The sequence below is a fragment of the Salvelinus fontinalis genome, chromosome 4, assembly GCF_029448725.1.
Source record: "Salvelinus fontinalis isolate EN_2023a chromosome 4, ASM2944872v1, whole genome shotgun sequence".
Taxonomy (NCBI): Eukaryota; Metazoa; Chordata; class Actinopteri; order Salmoniformes; family Salmonidae; genus Salvelinus; species Salvelinus fontinalis.
In genome coordinates, this window is record NC_074668.1 from 18079355 (window position 1) to 18103048 (window position 23694).

A 23694-nucleotide genomic window follows, 5' to 3' on the forward strand; every position below is an offset into this window, starting at 1 on the left:
GCTGGCTGGATGGTGAATGTCCCCTAAATCTACATTCTTCAGTGAAGTGAGGTGAATGAACGCAAAAGCTTCAATGTGTACAAGTGGGTTTAGTTCCAGTGTTAGGGTCTCTAAGTTGTCCAGGCCAAATAAACTGTTCTTTGTAATCTGAGAGATATTGTTACCCCTTAAATTTAGGATCCTCAATTTACCAAGTCCGTTAAATGTAAAGTCCGAAATATTGTTAATGTTGCTGGATTCTAGATTCAGATGTTCCAGATTTTTCAATCAACTGAACTGCTCTGAGGTGATACTTGGCATGTGTAGGGTCAAGGAAAGTCTCTTCAGCCAAGTGATTGGGCCCTGAGTGTGAGTGTCACAAAGCTCAATGCACTCAGGTTTAACGTCCCAGTGTCTTAACACTGACACATCAGTGAGATTCTTCAAATAATGGATTAAGTTGACTCTAACATTATCACTATGACAGATGCTGAGTCTGAGCACCTCGATCCCCTGACAATTTCTTATTGCGGACTCTGAGTAGTTCTCAGTTTTATGATCACGTATATGAACTTGTCTGATTGATAGTTTAAATACAGTCTCACAAACAGATTCAAAAGATTGTTATTGTTGAACACAAAATGACGCAGCCTGCTGATAGCTGCAGAAGCTGTCTGGTATCAAAAAAGAGATTAAATGTTTTCAAAGCATTTTAATGCTCTTTTTTCTAAACGGTGGGCATTAGGGAAGTTAAGAAACACCTCTTGAAGACGGTAGAAATAAGGAAGCTCAAGAACAGCTCCGTTGGTGTCCGAACAGTTTGGGTGCCTTAAAATGACTATCCCATCTGAAGTAAAGTCCAGGGCTGTCAATGACTGTGACATATTGACTATCCCACATAGCAAATCAGAGAGTTCCTCTGTACAACTATCAACTGTGAGTTTCTTCAGAAGAGGTATCCCTCCTAATGCGTCCGGTGCCATCACAGAAATCCTGTAGTTCTCAATGGACAATTCCTCAAGATTAGTCAGGTCACTGAATGTGTTAGGTAGAAGTGAGGAATTGTAACACTGTCCCATACACAACAGTGAGTTTCTTCACATGGGACAGCCCCTTGAAGGTTCCAGGGAGAATCGTGGACAGACATATGTCTGTGAATGGTCTCAAGGACGGAGAATCGAGAGAGAGCGCCAGACTGCATCACAGACCCACTCCTGATCTCGAGACAGAGAGCCTGGTAGTTTGACGGAACAATGGAAAGGTTGAGTTTGAGATCAGATAAATCCCAGCAAACGGCAGTTAGGTTGCTGTGAGGGCAGGAACTGGAGTGAATGGATAGCCAGTAATTACATTTATTGTCATAGAGGACACATTTATTACTTAACCAACCCCAGGAGCCGATGATCCAAACCACCAATAGTCCAAACTGAGCATAGACCAGCCTCGTCTTTCTTTTGAAGTAGACACTGGTCTGCTAGGATGATGTGAAGCCGTCCGTAGGAAATCACTTTCAGCATCCTGTTTCTTATCCAGTTGAGATTTTGTCATATAGTGTAGGTCGATTAACAAATCTGTCTGGGATTGTAGATTGATAATCAGAATACTCCTCTATCCTCTGGGATGAGGCGTCGGTGGGATAGCTTGTCCATTGGACTGAAGACCTGGTGTTCTTCCACTGCTGTGTCTGTTAACTGAGTTGTATCTGTGTGCATCTCCTCTTGATATTTTGACTATATATGGCTTTTGCATCTCTGCAATCTCTTCCTGGTCTATTTTTAATCAACTGTTAGATACTTTGAGAAAGGCTGTAGGTTACAGATAAGATTATTCTTACCACCTCTTTCTCGCTTCCTCGTAGCTTCAACACAAGAGGTAGTGGTTAGCACTGTCTTTTACTTCTTAGTTTGTCTTCAGTCCCAAGACCCGAGACAAATCAGCTTTTCATTTATCTGACATTCATTTATCTGACATTCATTTATCTGACATTCATTTGTCTGACATTCATTTGTCTGACATTAATTTCTGACATTCATTTGTCTGACATTCATTTGTCTGACATTCATTTATCTGACATTCATTTATCTGACATTCATTTGTCTGACATTCATTTGTCTGACATTCATTTGTCTGACATTCATTTATCTGACATTCATTTATCTGCATATCCTGCCCTTATATTTAGCCTCCAATTAAATGTTTTACCATGTTCTTTTCAGGACAACCAGGGCTACAAGTAGAACACAAAAGTATTTTACATAAACAGTTGAGTTCATGAGTTTTATTGACAAATGTCAATAAAAAAACAAGGTCAGCCAAAGTACAGAAATTGTTTGCTCAGTAGGAAATTAATATCCAACTATTCAGTGATAACTGTGTGGAGTTTGGAGTTTGTGACAGCGACTATGTGAGTTTATTACAGTATTATAGACACTATGTCCAGGGATTTCCTAAGATTTTTTATGTAGAAGAACCCCTTACCTTCTAACGACTCTTGTGTAGATTGTGAGCATCATAGCGCAAAACATGTTACATGAGTGTGTTCGTGAGAGTCTCAGCTTTTTTGGGAAAAGACCCAGCCCGGACAACTTGGGGGCCCTTGTCTCACAAACACCACTGTAGCTCAGCCCCCGTTAATCAAACTAATCACATAAATGCAGAAGAAATGGCTGGGGTGTTGTCTTGTCTGCCATTGTGTCAGACATGCCATGTTTTTGTGGTCCATCACTGTGGGTTACTAACAGAGAACCTCCTGCTCTACTCTCTGGATGGATGAAGAGATGCAGTATGTGCATGTGGACAGGTTTGGGTGTGTGTGTTTTTAAAGGTGTGTGTGTGTGTGTCTGTGTCTGTGTTTGTGTGTATTTCTAAGTGTGTGTGTGTATGCTGTGTGTGTGATGAAGCAGCATGGCTCACCCCTCCTGGCCCCCTCTATTAGACCCCGCCCTCTCCGTGGCTGCACCAGGCGCTAATGTCACTTCCCATCATGCCGTGGGAGCGCTGCGTTGCTAAGAAAGCACTCTCTAGATGTACGCTTCAAAGTGGATGGAACAGGGTCATATTTCAGACATGTATTTTATTACATGGATTATTATTTGATGATTATTGCTAATGAACTTGGCAACTTGAAAGCGTGTTCATGCCCAGAACTTTCTCCTCTTTTCCCCATTCAGCTTTCTGCACTTGTGTGAAAACAACATTGTGTCAACATTTGCATAAACCCCTGTGTAGTCAATATGATAAGAGCGCTGCAAAGCACAAAAGCACATTGATTCCTTTACTTCTCACTTCCAGCTCAACAGCAAACCCCCAGCTGTTTCCAATCAATGAAAGTCAATTTGCCATCCGTCCATCTGCCCATGCGCCGATCCATTCATCCATCCATCCCTTAATCCATACCTCCACCCATCCCTTTATCCATACCTCCATCCATGCCATTATCCATTCATCCATCCATCCATTTATCTATACCTCCATCTATTCAACCCTCTACACTATGTGATTCTGTGTGTAGTAGTATGGAACCCGTGCTCCTGTATTGTCGCCTGTCTCCTTGCCCTGGAAGTCAGAGTATTACAGCCTGGCTCAGACCATCCATATTTCATACAGCATTTTGCAAACAACAGATGAATAAAATATGCTGTAAAAATGGCCCCCTGCATCAGCATATCACCATGGCCTATTTCTCATTTTTTTTGAATGGGTGCACGTTGGTGTGTGTGGGTGTGTGTTTTCAGCGTGACTGGGCCGGTGTTGTGTCTCTGTTGTGTGTGTGAGAGAGAGAGACTGATATGCTGCACTGCCAGCTATCTCCACTGTCCTGTAACGTTATTACTTCCATAAAGAGGTAGTTACATTTGTCCATCCATTAACGGCTGCCATAACAAAAGAGAGAAATGTAATTACCAGCATGAATAACACTTCCTATTTTCCTGTTAAGAGAGGGAAGGAGAGAATTGGAAAGACAGAAAGAGCGAGTGTAGGAGAGATAGAGATTAAGGCGGGAGAGGATAACTGAAAAGGAGGAAGAGAAGAGCAAGGGGAAAGAGTGGCAAGAGATGGGTGTAGATAGATAAACCCTCTGTGTGTGAACCTGAATGCGTGTGTGTGTGTGTGTGTGTGTGTGGGTGTGGGTACACGTGTACAGGAAAGGTTATGACCCCATGGTTATCTGGGTTATCTTGATGATATACACATGCAGTACTAGAATAAACGTAAATAACTGTAATTATGGTAATATGTTCTTTGTTCTGAAGTAAAGAGAGAGGGCGGCAGTGCTTGGTGCCATGTTGTTGAAGCAAAGTCATGTCTCAATGAAACCTGCCAACGAGGCTAGTGGCAAAGACACACGGTTACTGTGTGTGTGTGTGTGTGTATGCGTGTGTGTGTGTGCGTGTGCGTGTATGTGTGGGTGTGAGGACGTGTTCTTATGAGTAAAACATGCCAGTGGCAAAGACAAAAAAAGCACAACGCCAGTTGATGTCTCCAGGAGAGAGAAGGACTGACAGAAGACCTCTCTATGTCCTCCAGTAAGAGAGCTGGTGTGTGTGTGTATTTGTGTCAATGTTTGTTTGTATGTTTGTCTTTCTCTGTGTGTGTATGTGTGCATGTTCATTTGCGTCACTGCATTTGAAAGCATCTGTATTTCACAAATAACCCAATGAACAGCGTTAACCTTAATGGTTCAACCTACATGTGTTTGTCAATATGATATAGGTATGAGTCATTTCTCAGTTATCCTGAGTGTGTCATGCCTCAGATGGTGTGTGTGTGTGTGTGTTTCAAGTTCTTATTGAGTGCACAAATACAGTGAAATGGCTTTTTTGCTTGCTCTTTCCCAACAATACAGTAATGAATATCAGTAGTACTATAAAAAAAAGTTAAGTACAACAAAAGCACACTAGAAATAGAAATACGAAGAACACGAGAAAGTATATAAAGGGTCAGTTCCAGGGTCAGTTCCAATGCCATAAATATTATTTACAATGTGCAGGGATACTGGAGTGTTAGGGGTAGGTATATATAAGAGTAAGGTGACTAGGCATCATATGTTAGCCACGGCTAGTGATCTTCACCTTTTTCTCGGTCACCAGCCAGCCTTACGTCGGACAATATCTACCAGTCTGCACAGCGCGATATCAACCCAGTGCATATTGGACTGCTTCTCTCTACCACATCACCTGATTCCTGCCGCTCTGGATCATTACACCGGATCATCGCAGCTAGCTAGCTGCAAACAAGTGGCTACTGTTAGCTAACGCCTTTGTCCCGAAGCAAGCACCAGTTAGCCTTGAGTTGGCCTTGAGCTAGGCCCATATACCAGCTAATTCTAGGGCTACAATACCTCTTTTGCCAATTGGTCTGGACCCTTTATTGTCGACACGGAGCCCCGCCAATCCATCACGACTGGACTGCTGACGTGATCGCCCGATGTGGTCTCAACAGGCTATTCTGTTACGATGTCGCAGAAGAACCATCTGCTATCCCCGGCCCGCTAGCTTTCTGAACGCTGTGTCCCCTGCTCGCCTAGCGTAGTAGTGACTACCGAACGGCACCCTGACTCACCTATTGCTGCTCTTTTGACCCTATGATCACACAGGTGATGCGCCCTGGACTGTTTCAATAACACGGTACCTCATTTTGTTTACCTGACGGCCCCAGCCTCGAACTCAGCTCCTGTATGTACCTAACCGACCCGCTCTGCCCATTCATCACCATTTACCCGTTGTTGTCTTTGCAACCTGTGATTGCTTTATGCCTCTCTCTAATGTCAATATGCCTTGAGTACTGCTGTCTTGGGTAGTTCTTATTGTTTTATTTCACTGTAGAGCCCTCAGTCCCGCTAAACATTCCTTAGATAGCTCTTTTGTCCCACTGCACACACACGCAGAGACCTCACCTGGCTTAACTGGTGCCTCCAGATACAAAACCTCTCTCATCGTCACTCAACGCCTAGGTTTACCTACACTGTATTCATATCCTAACATACCCTTGTCTGTACATAATGCCCTGAATCTATTCTACCACGCCCAGAAATCTACTCCTTTTATTCTCTGTTCCCAACGCACTAGACGACCAGTTCTTATAGCCTTTAGCCGTACCCTTATCCTCTCCTCCTCTGTTCCTCTGGTGATGTAGAGGTTAACCCAGGCCCTGTAGCTCCCAGTTCCATTCCTATTCCCCAGGCACTATCATTTGTTGACTTCAGTAACCGTAAAAGCCTTCATGCATGTTAACATCAGAAGCCTCCTCCCTAAGTTTGTTTAATTCACTGCTTTAGCACACTCCGCCAACCTTGTTGTCCTAGCCGTGTCTGAATCCTGGCTTAGGAAGGCCACCAAAAATTCAAAAATTTCCATCCCCATTCTCCGCCAAGAAATAACTGCCAAAGGGGAGTTGCAATCTACTGCAGAGATAGGCTGCAGAGTTTTGTCATGCTGTCCAGGTCTGTGCCCAAACAGTTCTACTTTGAAAAATCCACCTTTCCAGAAATAAGTCTCTCACTGTTGCCACTTGTTAGGGACCCCCCCAGCCCCCAGATGTGCCCTGGACACCATATGTGATTTATTTGCCCCCCATTTATCTTCAGAGTTCGTACTGTTAAGTGACCTAAACTGGGATATGCTTAACACCCCGGCCGTCCTACAATCTAAGCTAGATGCCCTCAATCTCACACAAATGATCAAGGAACCAACCAGGTACAACCCTAAATCCGTGAACACGGGCACCCTCATAGATATCATCCTGACCAACCTGCCCCCTAAATACACCTCTGCTGTCTTCAACCAGGATCTCAGCGATCACTGCCTCATTGCCTGCATCCATAATGGATCCGTAGTCAAACGACCATCCCTCATCTGTCACGCCCTGACCTTAGAGAGCCTTATTATTTCTCTATTTGGTTAGGTCACGGTGTGATTTGGGTGGGCATTCTAGTTTGTCTATTTCTTTGTTGGCCGAGTATGGTTCCCAATCAGAGGCAGCTGTCTATCTTTGTCTCTGATTGGGGATCATACTTAGGCAGCCCTTTTTCCCACCTTCAGTTGTGGGATCTTGTTTGTGTGTAGTTGCTCTCTGCAATGCATATAGCTTTACGTTCGTTTTTGTATTTTGTTGTTTTTCGGTGTCATTTTGAATAAAGAAAAATGTACGCCTACCACGCTGCACCTTGGTCTCATTCTAACGACGGACATAACAGAAGATCCCACCACAAACGGACCAAGCAGCGTGGCCAGGAGGATCAGACATCCTGGACATGGGAGGAGATCCTGGACGGGAAGGGATCCTGGACATGGGAGGAGATCCTGGCTGGAAAGGATCGCCTTCCATGGGAGCAGATGGAGGCAGCAAGGGAGAAATAACGACGACACCGGGGTTCGCAATCAAGACGCAAGCACGAGAGGCAGCCCCATAACATTTTTTTGGGGGGGCACACGGGGTGGTTGGCGGAGCCAGGTTTCAGACCAGAGCCAACTTCCCGCACTCGCTTTAAGGAGCGTGTGACCGTTCAGGCACCATGTTTTGCGGAGATACGCAATGTGTCTCCAGTGCGCATCCACAGCCCGGTGCGTTCTGTGCCAGTTCCTCGCATTTGCTGTGTGAAAGTGAGCATACAACCCGGACGGGTTGTGCCGGCTCAGCGCTCCTGGTCTCCAGTACGCCTCCTCGGTCCAGGATATCCTGCGCCGGCTCTACGCACTGTGTCGCCAGTGCCTTCACAGCCCAGTGCGTCCTGTGCCAGCGCCCCGCACTTGCCAGGCTAAAGTGAGCATCCAGCCAGGACGGATTGTGCCAGCTCCATGCACCCGGCCTCCAGTGCGTGTCTCCAGCCTAGTACGTCTTGTGCCTGCTCCACACACAAAGCCTCCAGTGATGATCCATGGCCCGAAGCCTCCAGTGATGATCCATGGCACGAAGCCTCCAGTGATGATCCATGGCACGAAGCCTCCAGTGATGATCCATGGCCCGAAGCCTCCAGTGATGATCCATGGCCCAAAGCCTCCAGTGAAGATCCATGGCACGAAGCCTCCAGTGATGATCCATGGCACGAAGCCTCCAGTGATGATCGATGGCACGAAGCCTGCAGTGATGATCCATGGCCCGGAGCCTCCAGTGATGATCCATGGCACGAAGCCTCCAGTGATGATCCATGGCCCGAAGCCTCAAGTGATGATCCATGGCACGAAGCCTCCAGTGGTGATCCATGGCCTGGAGCCTCCAGTGATGATCCATGGCCCGAATCCGCCAGTGATGATCCATGGCACGAAGCCTCCAGTGATGATCCATGGCCCGAAGCCTCCAGTGACGATCCATGGCCCGAAGCCTCCGGTGACGATCCAAGGCGCGGAACCTCCTGAGACGGTCCACGGTCCGGAACCTCCTGAGACGGTCCACGGTTCGGAACCTCCTGAGACGGTCCACTGTCCGGAACCTCCTGAGACGGTCCGCGGTCCGGAACCTCCTGAGACGGTCCGCGGTCCGGAACCTCCTGAGATGATCCGCAGTATGGAACCTCCTGAGACGGTCTGCAGTCTGGAACCTCCAGCGACGGTCTGCAGTCCGGAGTCTCCAGCGACAGTCTGCAGTCCAGAGTCTCCAGCGACGGTCTGCAGTCCAGAGTCTCCAGCGGCGGTCGGCAGTCCAGAGCCTCCAGCGGCGGTCGGCAGTCCAGAGCCTCCAGCAGGGGTTCCCAGTCCAGAGCCGATCCACGGTTCGGTTCTTCCGGCAACGATCCACGGTCCGGAACCTCCGGCGACAATCCACGGTCCGGTTCCACGGAAGCGGATGGATCAGCGTGCGGAGCAGGGGCTGCGGAGCGGGGGCTACGTCCCGAACCGGAGCTGCCACCGAGGATGGATGCCCGCCCGGACCCTCCCCTATAGAGTCAGGTTTTGCGGCCGGAGTCCGCACCTTTGGGGGGGGGGGGGGGGGGGGGGGGGTACTGTCATGCCCTGACCTTAGAGAGCCTTATTATTTCTCGATTTGTTTAGGTCAGGGTGTGATTTGGGTGGGCATTCTAGTTTGTCTATTTCTTTGTTGGCCGGGTATGGTTCTCAATCAGAGGCAGCTGTCTATCGTCTATCGCTGATTGGGGATCATACTTAGGCAGCCCTTTTTCCCACCTTCAGTTGTGGGATCTTGTTTGTGTGTAGTTGCTTTCTGCACTGCATATAGCTTTACTTTCGTTTTTGTATTTTGTTGTTTTTCTGTGTCATTTTGAATAAAGAAAAATGTACGCCTACCACGCTGCACCTTGGTCTCATTCTAACGACGGACGTAAGGAAGGATGGAAGGATATTGACCTCATTCCGTTAGTAGAGGATGCCTGGTTATTCTCTAAAAGTGCTACCCTCACCATCTTAAATAAGCATGCCTCATTCAAAAAATGTAGAACTAAGAACAGATAAAGCCCTTGGTTCAACTCCAGACTTGACTGCCCTTGACCAGCACAAAAACATCCTGTGGCGTAATGCATTAGCATCAAATAGCCCCCGTGATATGCAACTTTCAGGGAAGTTAGGAACCAATATACACAGGCAGTTAGGAAAGCAAAGGCTAGCTTTTTCAAACAGAAATTTGCATTCTTTAGCACCAACTCAAAAAAGTTCTGGAACACTGTAAAGTCCATGGAGAATAAGAGTACCTCCTCCCAGCTGCCCACTGCACTGAGGCTAGGAAACACTGTTACCACCGATAAATCTACGATAATCGAGAATTTCAATAAGCATTTTTCTACGGCTGGCCATCTTTCCACCTGGCTACCCCTACCCCGGCCAACAGCTCTGCACCCTCCACAGCAACTAGCCCAAGCCTCCGCCACTTCTCCTTCACCCAAATCCAGACAGCTGATGTTTTGAAAGAGCTGCAAAATCTGGACCCTCTCTTTCTAAAATTATCCGCTGCAATTGTTGCAACCCCTATTACTAGCCTGTTTAACCTCTCTTTCGTATCGTCTGAGATCCCTAAAGATTGGAAAGCTGCTGCGGTCATCCCCCTTTTCAAAGGGGGAGACACTCTAGACACAAACTGTTACAGACCTATATCTATCCTACCTTGCCTTTCTAAAGTCTTTGAAAGCCAAGTTAACAAACAGATCACCGACCACTTATGCTGCTAAACATACCCTCGTAAAACTGAATAACCTACCAATCCTTGACTTCGGCGATGTCATTTACAAAATAGCCTACAACACTCTACTCAGCAAATTGGATGTAGTCTATCACAGTGACATCCGTTTTGTCACCAAAGCCCCACATATTACCCACTACTGCGACTCGTATGCTCTCGTTGGCTGGCCCTCGCTTCATATTCGTCGCCAAACCCACTGGCTCCAGGTCATCTATAAGTCTTTGTTAGGTACAGCAGCGCCTTATCTCAGCTCACTGGTCACCATAGCAACAACCACCCATAGCACGCGCTTCAGCAGGTATATTTCACTGGTCATCCCCAAAGCCAACTCCTCTTTGGCCACCTTTTCTTCCAGTTCTCTGCTTCCAATGACTGGAACGAATTGCAAAAATCACTGAAGCTGAAGACTTATATCTCCCTCACTAACTTTAAGCATCAGCTGTCAGAGCAGCTTACCGATCATTGCACCTGTATACAGCCCATCTGTAAATAGCCCATCCAGCTTCCTCATCCCCATATTGTTATTTTTTTCTCTCCTTTGCACCCCAGTATCTCTACTTGCACATCATCTTCTGCACATCTATCACTCCAATTTTAATGCTAAATTGTAATTATTCCGCCATTATGGCCTATTTATTGCCTTTCCTCCCCAATCTTACTATATTTGCACACACTGTATATGTGTGTGTAGAGTCAGTATAAATGTGTGTGCGTGTTATGTGTATGTGAGCAAATGAAGTGTGTGTGTGAGTGAGTGTGTAGAGTGAGCATAGAGAGTGTGTGTGTGTGTTTGTGTGTGTGTGTGTGTGTGTGTGTGTGTGTGTGTGTATGTGTGTGTGTGTGTGTGTGTGTGTGTGTGTGTGTGTGTGTGTGTGTGTGTGTGTGTGTGTGTGTGTGTGTGTGTGTGTGTGTGTGTTGGAGTGTGAGTGTGTAGAGTGCGCATAGATTGAGTGTGCATAGAGACTGCAAAAATCGAAATACAATAGAGGGGTCCGTGTAGGCATTTTGTTAACTATTTAGCAGTATTATGGCTTGGGGATAGAAGCTGTTCAGGAGCCTGTTTCAGATTTGTTTCTCCAGGTACCACTTGAAAGGAATTTAAAAAAGTCTCCCTGTATTAATTACATAATAACCAAAGCTTCAATAAAAGGTAAGTGAAGCAGTTTTTTTTAACCAATGGCTTATTGGTGGTTTATTGGCAAAAGTATTATTGTACACCGAATGTGTATTGGTTTTAATGACTGACATGTGAGCAGAGAAAATATGTAATTTAAAGTTGTTAATTCCACTTTTAAAGTTGGTCATTTTGTTTGTGTATTGGAAAAGGATCAGTTGAAGATCTCTGTTTTGGAGCGCTTTTGAGGTGTAGGTGTGAGGGAGACTGAGGAAAGGCAGGCATCTGGTTATTTCTGGCCCTGCTGACAGCTGTTGATTTATGACCGTGTGTTGGAGGGGAGAGAGGCTGATAAAGGTCTCAACTGGTGACTTGGCTGGCTGAGGGCCTGTTTGAAATAGAAAAAAACAGTTTATGAATTAGGAAAATATGAAAAATACATTGACGTCTAGGGGGCCACTAGAGGGTGCTGAAGCAGGATCAGGGTAAACAGCTTCATTTTGGCTTCAGTGCGCTGTTGAGTCTTCACATACGAATGAATGGTGTCACGTGATCGATGGCTTTGTCCATTCACATATACAGTCATTTAGCGGCAGTGTTCCGTTCCCTTCTCAAAGAGTTCCCAAAGATGAAATTGTTAAAAAATATATCTATACAGTTCCTTCGGAAAGTATTCAGACCCCTTAACTTTTTCCACATTTTGTTACTTTACAGTCTTATTCTAAAATAGATTAAATACTTTTTTCCCTCATCAATCTACACACAATACCCATAATGACAAACCAAATTTATATTAAAAAAACAACTGAAATATCACATTTACATAAGTATTCAGACCCTTTACTCAGTACTTTGTTGAAGCACCTTTGGCAGCAATTACAGTCTCGATTCTTCTTGGCTATGACATTACAAGCTTGGCACACATGTATTTGCATAGTTTCTCCCATTATTCTCTGCAGATCCTCAAGCTCTGTCAGGTTGAATGGGAAGCGTCGCTGCACAGCTATTTTCAGGTCTCTTCAGAGATGTTCGTTCGGTTCATGTCCGAGCTCTGGCTGGGCCACTCAAGCACATTCAGAGACTTGTCCCGAAGCCACTCCTGCGTTTTCTTGACTGTGTGCTTAAGGTTGATGTCTTGTTGGAAGGTGAACCTTTGCCCCAGTCTGAGGTCCTTAGCGCTCTGGAGCAGGTTTTCATGAAGGATCTCTCTGTACATTGCTCCGTTCATCTTTCCCTCGATCCTGACTAGTATCCCAATCCCTGCCGCTGAAAAACATCCCCACAGCATGATGCTGCCACTACCATGCTTCACTGTAGGGATGGTGTCAGGTTTCCTCCAGACAGGATTCTTGGCATTCAGGCCAAAGAGTTTAATCTTAGTTTTATCAGACCAGAGAATCTTGTTTCTAATGGTCTTAGAGTCTTTTAGGTGCTATTTGGCAAACTCCAAGTGGTCTGTCATGTGCCTTTTACTGAGGAGTGGATTCCGTCTGGCCACTCTTCCATAAAGGCCTGATTGGTGGAGTGCTGCAGAGATGGTTGTCCTTCTGGAAGGTTCTCCCATCTCCACAGAGGAACTTCGGAGCTCTGTCAGACTGACCATCGGGTTCTTGGTCACCTCCCTATCCTAGGCCCTTCTCCCCCGATTGCTCAGTTTGGCCGGACGGCCAGCACCAAGAGTCTTGGTGGTTTCAAACTTCTTCCATTTAAGAATGATGGAGGCCTCTGTGTTGTTGGGGACCTTCAATGCTGCAGACATGTTTTGATACCCTTCTCCGGATCTGTGCCTCGACACAATCCTGTCTTAGAGCTCTTCGTACAATTCCTTCGACCTCATGGCTTGGTTTTTGCTCTGACATGCACTGTCAACTGTGGGACCTTATAATGACAGGTGTGTGCCCTTTCAAATCATGTCCAATCAACTGAATTCAGCACAGGTGGACTCTAATCAAGTTGTAGAAACACCTCAAGGATGAGCAATGGAAACAGGATTCACCTGAGCTCAATTTCAAGTCTCATAGCAAACTGTCTGAATACTTATGTAAATAAGGTATTTCTGTTTTCCTTTGTTATTATAGGGTATTGTGTGTAGATTGATGAGGAAAATAATGCAATACATTTTTTAAAGGCTGTAACGTAACAACATGTGGAAAAGTGAAGGTGTATGAATAATTTCTGAATGCACTGAACGTCCATATCATTTGCCTATTTCTAAATCCGAAACGGAATCTGAATCCTTTTCAAAAAATGACTTTTCTTCCTCTATTTGAATGTAAATTGAGTAGTGTAGTTGTGTGCTGGGTGTTAGCGTAGCTTGTTAGCACTGTATAATACTCCTGGCTTTATATATCTAACTAACATGGAAATAAACATTTATTAGCTTTAGCTGGAGCAGACTGCGCATTGTAAATGCAGAATTACAGATTTGATGTAAACAGTAAGCCTATGTGGAGTCTCAGTGAGGAGGAAGGAGGAGAGAGCTAGGATGGTGCCTCTCACTCAAAAACAGATCATGATTATCATGTTGGCAGGATCTGAAAGATTAGAAACATCAATAGTTGATGACTCTCTACAGAGTTGCACTCAATTCCCACATCTATAAATTACTAAATAAGGACATTTACATCACAGCGCCACAGCAACTTTTGTCTCTTCTCCCTTTTCTTTCTGTTCTGTTTTGTGAAAAAGTATCTGACCCTTTTGAGAGAGAACACAATGCGCTGAGTAAGAAAAAAATCAATCAAAAAAGAACGAGGGATAGAGGAAGAGAAAGAAGTTGTTGTAATGTACCTCTTTTTGTTGTTTTGAGTCAGCGAGTGAGAGAGAGAAAGACATGGTAAAGACGTGAGCACCTAAAAAGAAAGACATCATTAATAAATGCGGCATGCTGATACACATGAATAATGTAACTTTTATATTGAAGAAAATTACAAACACAACCCATTGGGAGAGAATGGAAGGAATCATTACCCGCAAACTAGAACCTTTGTAAAATGCAGCAAACTTTTAATAATTAATCTGCATAAACAAATAACACATGAATAAAGAACATTAAAAAAGCCACCCAAGCCACAGGAGTTGCGCAAACTTCTAGTGCAACTTTTAGCATCTGGAGAGAGGGAGGAATAAAGGAATAAAACAAGTTTTCACAGAGCAGTATTCAAATGAAGACAGTTTGCTAAGTTTGCTCATCATTTTTTCACTTGTGCAGTTTGCTGCCGATCAGTTTCCGAACTTTTAGATTTTATCCTCTGCTTTTAGAGACGAGGTTTTCAGGAAAAAAATAGGCCTCAAAAGGTTCTAACGACATCAAAACCCATTGCAACTTTGTGATATATAAACCTTGAACCAGAAGTAACAATGTGGGATTTGGTTTTATTATGCATGGCAATGTGTGATCTATAATCTAGCGCTGGACAGCGACAATTGGCCTTTCATGGGCAATTTTCCAGACGTTTGCGAATATCACATTCACGGATAATGCTACACGTGTCGGTTCAAGGGTCAACTACCTATTAAAAGTCCAATACAATGTACTTCTCTATAAACCGTATTATATTTACTCCTGGCTACATTTCTCCAGACCCATTCCTCAGCTTCATGCCTTTCAGAGTGATGTACCTGTCTAACAGGGGCTAAAACACACATTAAGGATTGTGGCTATATGCCTGACAAGAGACAGAAGACGGACCCAGAATTATTGCAAAATGGAGTAGAGAGTGTAATGTTTTTTGTGCGCATGTGTGGATGTGACCTTCTCACAGTAACACCCTGGAAATCAAGGTGATATGTTGCTGTTAACAAGGACACACACAATTTACGATTTGGGTTTAACACATGCATGCGCGTACACACCAGTGGAGGCTGCTGAGGGGAGGACGGCATGGAGTTTAATGGCTGGAATGGAATGAATGAAATGAAAACCATGTTTGACATCATTCCAATCACTCCATTCCGGCCATTATTATGAGCCGTCCTCCCCCCAGCAGCCTCCAGTGGCACACACGCACGCACGCACGCACGCACGCACACACACACACACACACACACACACACACACACACACACACACACACACACACACACACACACCATTATCAAAAAGACAAACAGACTCACACCCAGTCAGAAAAATAGAGATACTGTACATTCTAGTTTACAGCATGGTTTTCCTCTCTCATATCCTGACTCTCATCCTTTGGTCAGCTCAACTGACTCTCTCTCTCTCTCTCTCTCTCTCTAATATATCTCTCTCTCTCTAATCTCTCTCTCTTTATCTCCCTCTCTCAACAGACTGTTAGCTGCATTTATGTGAACACGTCTTTCTACTGTACACAGTCACTGGTTCACTTCAGGCAATAAGGCATGGTGTTTTTTTCTTTTCCTGTTCAAAGCTCAAACCAGTCAAAACACAAACACAAAGTTACTCTGAAAACTGGGACAGTTATGGTCTACATTTGTCTGTTTACATTTGTCTGTTTATTCATTCTGCAACAATTATACATAGATCACCTTGTGCTTTAGAGAGTTAACAACACAATGACACGCACACACGCCACAGACAGTAGTTTAATGTGGGCTATATTGGGATTATTTTTACTCACAGCTGGAGGCCATTCTATTAAAATGAAACGGTTCATGCTTATCTACGTCTATACCGGGTCCCATCGCTCTTCCCCTCTTTGTCTTTGTTATAACTCTCTCTTCCTCAATCTTTATCTAAATTTTCCTCTTTTTGACTCTGTAGTTGACTCTGGTCACTGTTTCTGTCATTATCACGCTGACACTGTTTCCCTTTCTCTGTCTTCTTCTCTCTCTCTGTATCTCTCTGTATCTGTATCTCTCTCTATCTCTGTATCTCTCTGTATCTGTATCTCTCTCTATCTGTATCGCACTTTATCTCTGTATCTCTCTGTATCTGTATCTCTCCTTATCTTTGTATCTCTCTGTATCTGTATCTCTCTCTATCTCTGTATTTCTCTGTATCTGTATCTCTATCTCTGTATCTCTCTGTATCTGTATCTCTCTGTATCTGTATCTCTCTCTATCTCTGTATTTCTCTGTATCTGTATCTCTCTCTATCTCTGTATCTCTCTGTATCTGTATCTCTCTCTATCTCTGTATCTCTCTCTATCTGTATCACTCTGTATCTGTATCTCTCTTTATCTCTGTATCGCTGTATCTCTCTCTAAATTCAATTCAATTCAAGGGGCTTTATTGGCATGGGAAACATGTGTTAACATTGCCAAAGCAAGTGAGGTAGATAATATACAAAAGTGAAATAAACAATAAAAATTAACAGTAAACATTACACATACAGAAGATTCAAAACAATAAAGACATTACAAATGTCATATTATGTATATATACAGTGTTGTAACAATGTACAAATTGTTAAAGTACACAAGGGAAAAATAAATAAGCATAAAAATGGGTTGTATTTACAATGGTGTTTGTTCTTCACTGGTTGCCCTTTTCTTGTGGCAACAGGTCACAAATCTTGCTGCTGTGATGGCACACTGTGGAATTTCACCTAGTAGATTTGGGAGTTTATCAAAATTAGGTTTGTTTTCAAATTCTTTGTGGATCTGTGTAATCTGAGGGAAATATTTGTCTCTAATATGGTCATACATTGGGCAGGAGTTTAGGAAGTGCAGCTCAGTTTCCACCTCATTTTGTGGGCAGTGTGCACATAGCCTGTCTTCTCTTGAGAGCCATGTCTGCCTACGGTGGCCTTTCTCAATAGCAAGGCTATGCTCACTGAGTCTGTACATAGTCAAAGCTTTTCTTAAGTTTGGGTCAGTCACAGTGGTCAGGTATTCTGTCACTGTGTACTCTCTGTTTATGGCCAAATAGCAGTCTAGTTTGCTCTGTTTTTTTGTTAATTCTTTCCAATGTGTCAAGTAATTAACTTTTTTGTTTTCTCATGATTTGCTTGGGTCTAATTTTGCTGCTGTCCTGGGGCTCTGTGGGGTGTGTTTATGTTTGTGAACAGAGCCCCAGGACCAGCTTGCTTAGGGGACTCTTCTCCAGGTTCATCTCTCTGTAGGTGATGGCTTTGTTATGGAAGGTTTGGGAATCGCTTCCTTTTAGGTGGTTGTAGAATTGAACAGCTCTTTTCTGGATTTTGAAAATTTGCAGGTTTTGGTCTATTTCTGCTCCTTATGCATTATTTGGTGTTTTACGTTGTACATGGAGGATATTTTTGCAGAATTCTACATGCAGATTCTCAATTTGGTGTTTGTCCCATTTTGTGAATTCTTGGTTGGTGAGCGGACCCCAGACCTCACAACCATAAAGGGCAATGGGTTCTATATCTGATTCAAGTATTTTTAAGCCAGATACTAATTGGTATGTCAAATTTTATGTTCCTTTTGATGGCATAGAAGGCCCTCCTTGCCTTGTCTTTCAGATTGTTTACAGCTTTGTGGAAGTTACCTGTGGCGCTGATGTTTAGGCCAAGGTATGAATAGTTTTTTGTGTGCTCTAGGGCAACGGTGTCTAGATGGAATTTGTATTCATGGTTCTGGCAACTGGACCTTTTTTGGAACACCATTATTGTTGTGTTAATGAGATTTACTGTCAAGGCCCAGGTCTGACAGAATCTGTGCAGAAGATCTAGGTGCTTCTGCAGGCCGTCCTTGGTTGGGGACAAAAGCACCAGATCATCAGCAAACAGTAGACATTTGACTTCAGATTTTAGTAGGGTGAGGCCGGGTGCTGCAGACTGTTCTAGTGCCCTCGCCAATTCGTTGATATATATGTTGAAGAACGTGGGGCTTAATCTGCATCCTTTTATCACCCCCCGGCCCTGTGGAAAGAAATGTGTGTTTTTTGCCAATTTTAACCACACACTTGTTATTTGTGTACATGATTTTATAATGTTGTATTTTTCTCCCAACAGGCCAAATTGAGTCAATAGTTTTTTAAAAATCAACAAAGCATGAGAAGACTTTTCCTTTGTTTTGGTTTGTTTGTTTGTCAATTAGGGTGTGCAGGGTGAATACGTGGTCTGTTGTACTGTCATTTGGTAAAAAGCCAATTTGACATTTGCTCAGTACGTTGTTTTCCCTTAGGAAATGTACCAGTCTGCTGTTAATGATAATGCAGAGGATTTTCCCAAGGTTGCCGCATATCCCACGGAAGTTATTGGGCTAAAATTTGTCTCCACTTTTGTGTATTGGGGTGATCAGTCCTTGGTTCCAAATATTGGGGAGGAGGCCAGAGCTGAGGATGATGTTAAAGAGTTTAAGTATAGCCAATTTGAATTTGTGGTCTGTATGTTTTATTATTTCATTATGAATACCATCAACCCCACAGGCCTTTTTGGGTTGGAGGGTTTGTATTTTGTCCTGTAGTTCATTCAATGTAATTGGAGAATCCAGTGGGTTCTGGTAGTCTTTAAAGGTTGATTCTAAGATTTGTATTTGATCATGTATATGGTTTTGCTGTTTGTTCTTTGTTATAGAGCCAAAACGTTTGGAGAAGTGGTTTATCCATACATCTCCGTTTTGGATCAATAACTCTTCATGTTGTTGTTTGTTTTCTAATTTTCACAGAAGTGTAATCTTCAATTACATTGAGCTGATTTCTGACGTGCCATTCCTTCTTTTTCCGTAGTGTATTTCTGTATTGTTTTAGTGATTCACTAAAGTGAAGGTTTGATGGGTTTCTCAATTTCTTTCTTAGGTTTTTGCATTCTTCATTAAACTATTGGTCATTGTTGTTAATTGTCTTAGGTAGTCTGCTTGACATTTTTTGATTTGATAGGGAAGCTGAGAGGTCAAATTTACTGTTTAGATTTTCTACTGCCAAGTTCACTATTACAGTGAAACCCTTTGTCCAGGACGTTGTCTTAAAGGGATTGAATGAATTGTTGCCTAATTGTTTTTTGGTAGATTTCCACACTATTTTCCTTCCATCTATAGCATTTCTTAATATTATTCAGTTCCTTTGGATTTGATGCCTCATGATTGAGTATTGCTCTGTTCAAGTAGACTGTGGTTTTGCTCTGATCTTAGAGGGATGTCAGTGGACTGACTGTGAATGCTCTAAAAGACTCTGGGTTGAGGTCAGTGATAAAGTAGTCTACAGTACTACTGCCAAGAGTTGAGCTATATGTGTACCTACCATACAAGTCCCCTCGAAGCCTACCATTGACTATACACATACCCAGTGTTCGACAGAGCTGCAGGAGTTGTGACCCGTTTTTGTTGGATATGTTGAAGTAGTTGTGTCTAGGGGGGGATATGGGGGAGGGAAGGCTGTCACCTCCAGGTAAATGTTTGTCCCCCTGTGTGCTGAGGGTGTCGGGTTCTTGTCCAGTTCCGGCATTAAGGTCGCCACAGACTAGTTCTTGGTCCTGAGCCTGTAAATTGTTGATTTCCCCCTCTAGGATGGAGAAGCTGTCATCTTTAAAGTATGGAGATTCTAGTGGGGGGGTATAGGTAGCACACATGAGGACATTTTTCTCTGTTGAGATCATTTCCTCATTCATTTCTAGACAGATATAAAATGTTCCTGTTTTGACCGATTTAATAGAGTGGGTTAGGTCTGCTCTATACCAAATTAGTATACCCCCTGAGTCTCTTCCCTGTTTCACAGCTAGTAGTTTGGTGGATGGGACTATCAGCTCTCTGTAACTTAGAGAGCAACCAGTGGGTCCGTCTCCTTTATACCATGTTAGGATGATAATGTCTGTATTTCCAATTTCTTTGATGAAGTCTGGGTTCCTGCTCTTTAGGCCAAAGGCAGATGACCTCAGACCTTGTGTATTCCAGGATGAGATAGTAAAAGCTTTGTGTTCCACAGTGTCTAGTGTTGTTTTTGTGTGGTTTTGGCACAGACCATCACAGTACGTGTGAGCAGAGCATGTTGAGCATCTAATACATACCTCTTAGGTCACAGGATGGGGCTTGGGCGGATGTAATAGTGAGGGTTGGATCTGTTGCTCTGCTCACGACTTGGGCATCTCTCTCTCTCTGTATCTCTCTCTCTCACTGTATCTCTCTCTCTCACTGTATCTCTCTCTCTCTGTATCTCCCTCTCTATCTCTCTCTTGATCTCTCTCACTGTATCTCTCTCTCTCGCTCTCTCATTCTCTCTGTATCTCTGTCTGTATCTCCCTCCCTCTCTCTCTCTCTGTATCTCTCTGTATCTCTTTCTCTGTATCTCTCTCTCTGTGTAGTTATATATCTCTCTCTCTCTCTCTCTCTCTCTCTCTGTATTTCTCTCTCTCTCTATGTCTTTGTATCTATCTCTCTTTCTTTATCCCTCTCTGTATCTCTCTCTCTATATATATATATCTCTCTATCTCTCTCTCTCTGTATCTCTTTCTCACTGTATCTCTCACTGTATCTCTCTCTCTATATATCTTTCTTTATCCCTCTCTGTATCTCTCTCTCTCTATATATATATATCTCTCTATCTCTCTCTGTATCTCTCTCTCACTGTATCTCTCACTGTATCTCTCTCTATATATATATCTCTCTCTCTGTATCTCTCTCTCTCTGTATCTCTCTCTCACTGTATCGCTCACTGTATCTCTCTCTCTGTATCTCTCTCTCTCTCTGTATCGCTCTCTCTCGCCTCTTTTCAGTTCGCTGCAGCTAGAGACTTGAGCGAGCTGCAACAATCACGCAAACTGGACAGTTTTATCTCAATCTCTTTATTCAAAGACTCAGTCATTGACACTTACTGACAGTTGTGGCTGCTTTGTGTGATGTATTGTTGTCTCTACCTTCTTGCCCTTTGTGCTGTTGACTGTGCCCAATAATATTTGTACCATGTTTTGTGCTGCCACCATGTTGTGTTGCTACCATGTTGTTGTTATGTTGTGTTGCTACCATGCTGTGTTGTATGTGTTGCTACCTTGCTATGTTGTTGTCTTAGGTCTCTCTTTATGAAGTGTTGTGTTGTCTCTCTTGTTGTGATGTGTGTTTTGTCCTACATTTGTAGTGTACAGTTGTGGCCAACATATTCATTTCTACAAAGTTTGCTGCTTCAGTGTCTAGATATTTTTGTCAGATGTTACTATGGAATACTGAAGTATAATTATAAGCATTTCATAAGTGTCAAAGGCTTTTATTGACAATTACATGAAGTTGATGCAAAGAGTCAATATTTGCAGTGTTGACCCTTCTTTTTCAAGACCTCTACAATACGCCCTGGCATGCTGTCAATTAACTTCTGGGCCACATCCTGAATGATGGCAGCCCATTCTTGCATAATCAATGCTTGGAGTTTGTCAGAATTTATGGGGTTTTGTTTGTCCACCCTCCTCTTGAGGATTGACCACAAGTTTTCAATGGGATTAAGGTCTGGGGAGTTTCCTTGACATGGACCCAAAATATCAATGTTTTGTTCGCCGAGCCACTTAGTTATCACTTTTGTCTTATTTTACATTTTAGTCATTTTAGCAGACGCTCTTATCCATAGCGACTTACAGTAGAGTGCATACATGTTATTACATTTTTACATACTGAGACAAGGATATCCCTACCGGCCAAACCCTCCCTAACCCGGACGACGCTATGCCAATTGTGCGTCGCCCCACGGACCGACGCACAATTGGCAAGGTGCTATGGCAAGGTGCTCCATCATGCTGGAAAAGGCATTGTTCGTCACCAAACTGTTCCTGGATGGTTGGGAGAAGTTGCTCTCGGAGGATATGTTGGTACCATTCTTTATTCATGTTTGTGTTCTTAGGCAAAATTGTGAGTGAGCCCACTCCCTTGGCTGAGAAGCAACTCCACACATGAATGATCTCAGGATGCTTTACTGTTGGCATGACACAGGACTGATGGTAGCGCTCACCTTGTCTTCTCCGGACAAGCTTTTTTCCAGATGCCCCAAACAATCGGAAAGGGGATTCATCAGAGAAAATGACTTTACCCCAGTCCTCAGCAGTCCAATCATGGACCTTTTTCAGAATATCAGTCTGTCCCGATGCTTTTCCTGGAGAGAAGTGGCTTCTTTGCTGCCCTTCTTGACACCAGGCCATCCTCCAAAAGTCTTCGCCTCACTGTGCGTGCAGATGCACTCACACCTGCCTGCTGCCATTCCTGAGCAAGCTCTGTACTGGTGGTGCCCCGATCCCGCAGCTGAATCAACTTTAGGAGATGGTCCTGGCGCTTGCTGTACTTTCTTGGGTGCCCTGAAGCCTTCTTCACAACAATTGAACCGCTCTCCTTGAAGTTCTTGATGATCCGATAAATGGTTGATTTAGGTGCAATCTTACTGGCAGCAATATCCTTGCCTGTGAAGCCCTTTTTGTGCAAAGCAATGATGACGGCACGTGTTTCCTTGCAGGTAACCATGGTTGACAGAGGAAGAACAATGATTCCAAGCAACACCCTCCTTTTGAAGCTTCCAGTCTGTTATTCAAACTCAATCAGCATGACAGTGATCTCCAGCCTTGTCCTTGTCAACACTCACACCTGTGTTAACGATAGAATCACTGACATTATGTCAGCTGGTCCTTTTGTGGCAGATCTGAAATGCGGTGGGAATGTTTTTTTGTTGGATTCAGTTCATTTGCATGGCAAAGAGGGACCTTGCAATTAATTGCAATTCATCTGATCACTCTTCACAACATTCTGGAGTATATATAAATTGCCATCATACAAACTGAGGCAGCAGACTTTCTGAAAATTAATATTTGTGTCATTCTCAAAACTTTTGGCCACGACTGTATATACATATTTTAAATTTTTAATCACAGGCCCCCAGCCCCGCAGGAGGGCTTTTGCCTTTTGGTAGGGCGTCATTGTAAATAAGAATTTGTTCTTAACTGACTTGCCTAGTTAAATAAAATAAAACATCTCTCTCTCTCTGTATCTCTCCCTCTGTATCTCTCTCTCTGTATCTCTCTCTCTGTATCTCTCTCTCTGTATCTCTCTCTCTCCCACTCCCTCTGTCTCTCTGTCTGTATCTCCCTCTCTCTATGTCGCTGTTTCTCTCTCTGTATCTTTCTCTCTCTCTCTGTATCTCTATCTTTATGTCTCTATCTCTCTCTGTATCTCTCTCTCTCTCTGTATATCTCTCTGTATCTCTCTCTCTCTCTCTCTGTATCTCGTTCTCTCTCTGTATCTTTCTCTAGTTCTTTCTCTCTCTCTCTCTCTTTCTCTCTCTCTCTCTCTCTCTCTTTCTCTCTCTCTCTGTGTATATCTCTCTGTATATCTCTCTCTCAATAGGTCTAAGACAGAGTGGATGTGCGCTGTGTCATTAGAATGGCTGGTAATTGTTTCATTACGGTAACATTTACCAATTACCCATAATTACCTGATACACACTGTATGCTCCCTGACTGGGAAAAACCATTAACCTCTGCCAGAACTCGGGCGTACTCCCTCTCCATTCTCCATCCTCTGAATATCAGAATGTTCAACCTGTCTGGGAGCGGGCCGGCACTCCGATAGCATGTAAGAACACAAGCGGGAGCCTCTGGTGGGATTTCCGTGGGGACCCGGGGTCAT

General features: G+C 43.8%; 1 pseudogene; it reads right to left on the reverse strand.

The window, feature by feature from the left end:
• Window positions 1-28: 28 nt before the first annotated feature.
• LOC129852808 (toll-like receptor 12) lies at window positions 29-23694 on the reverse strand (annotated as a pseudogene).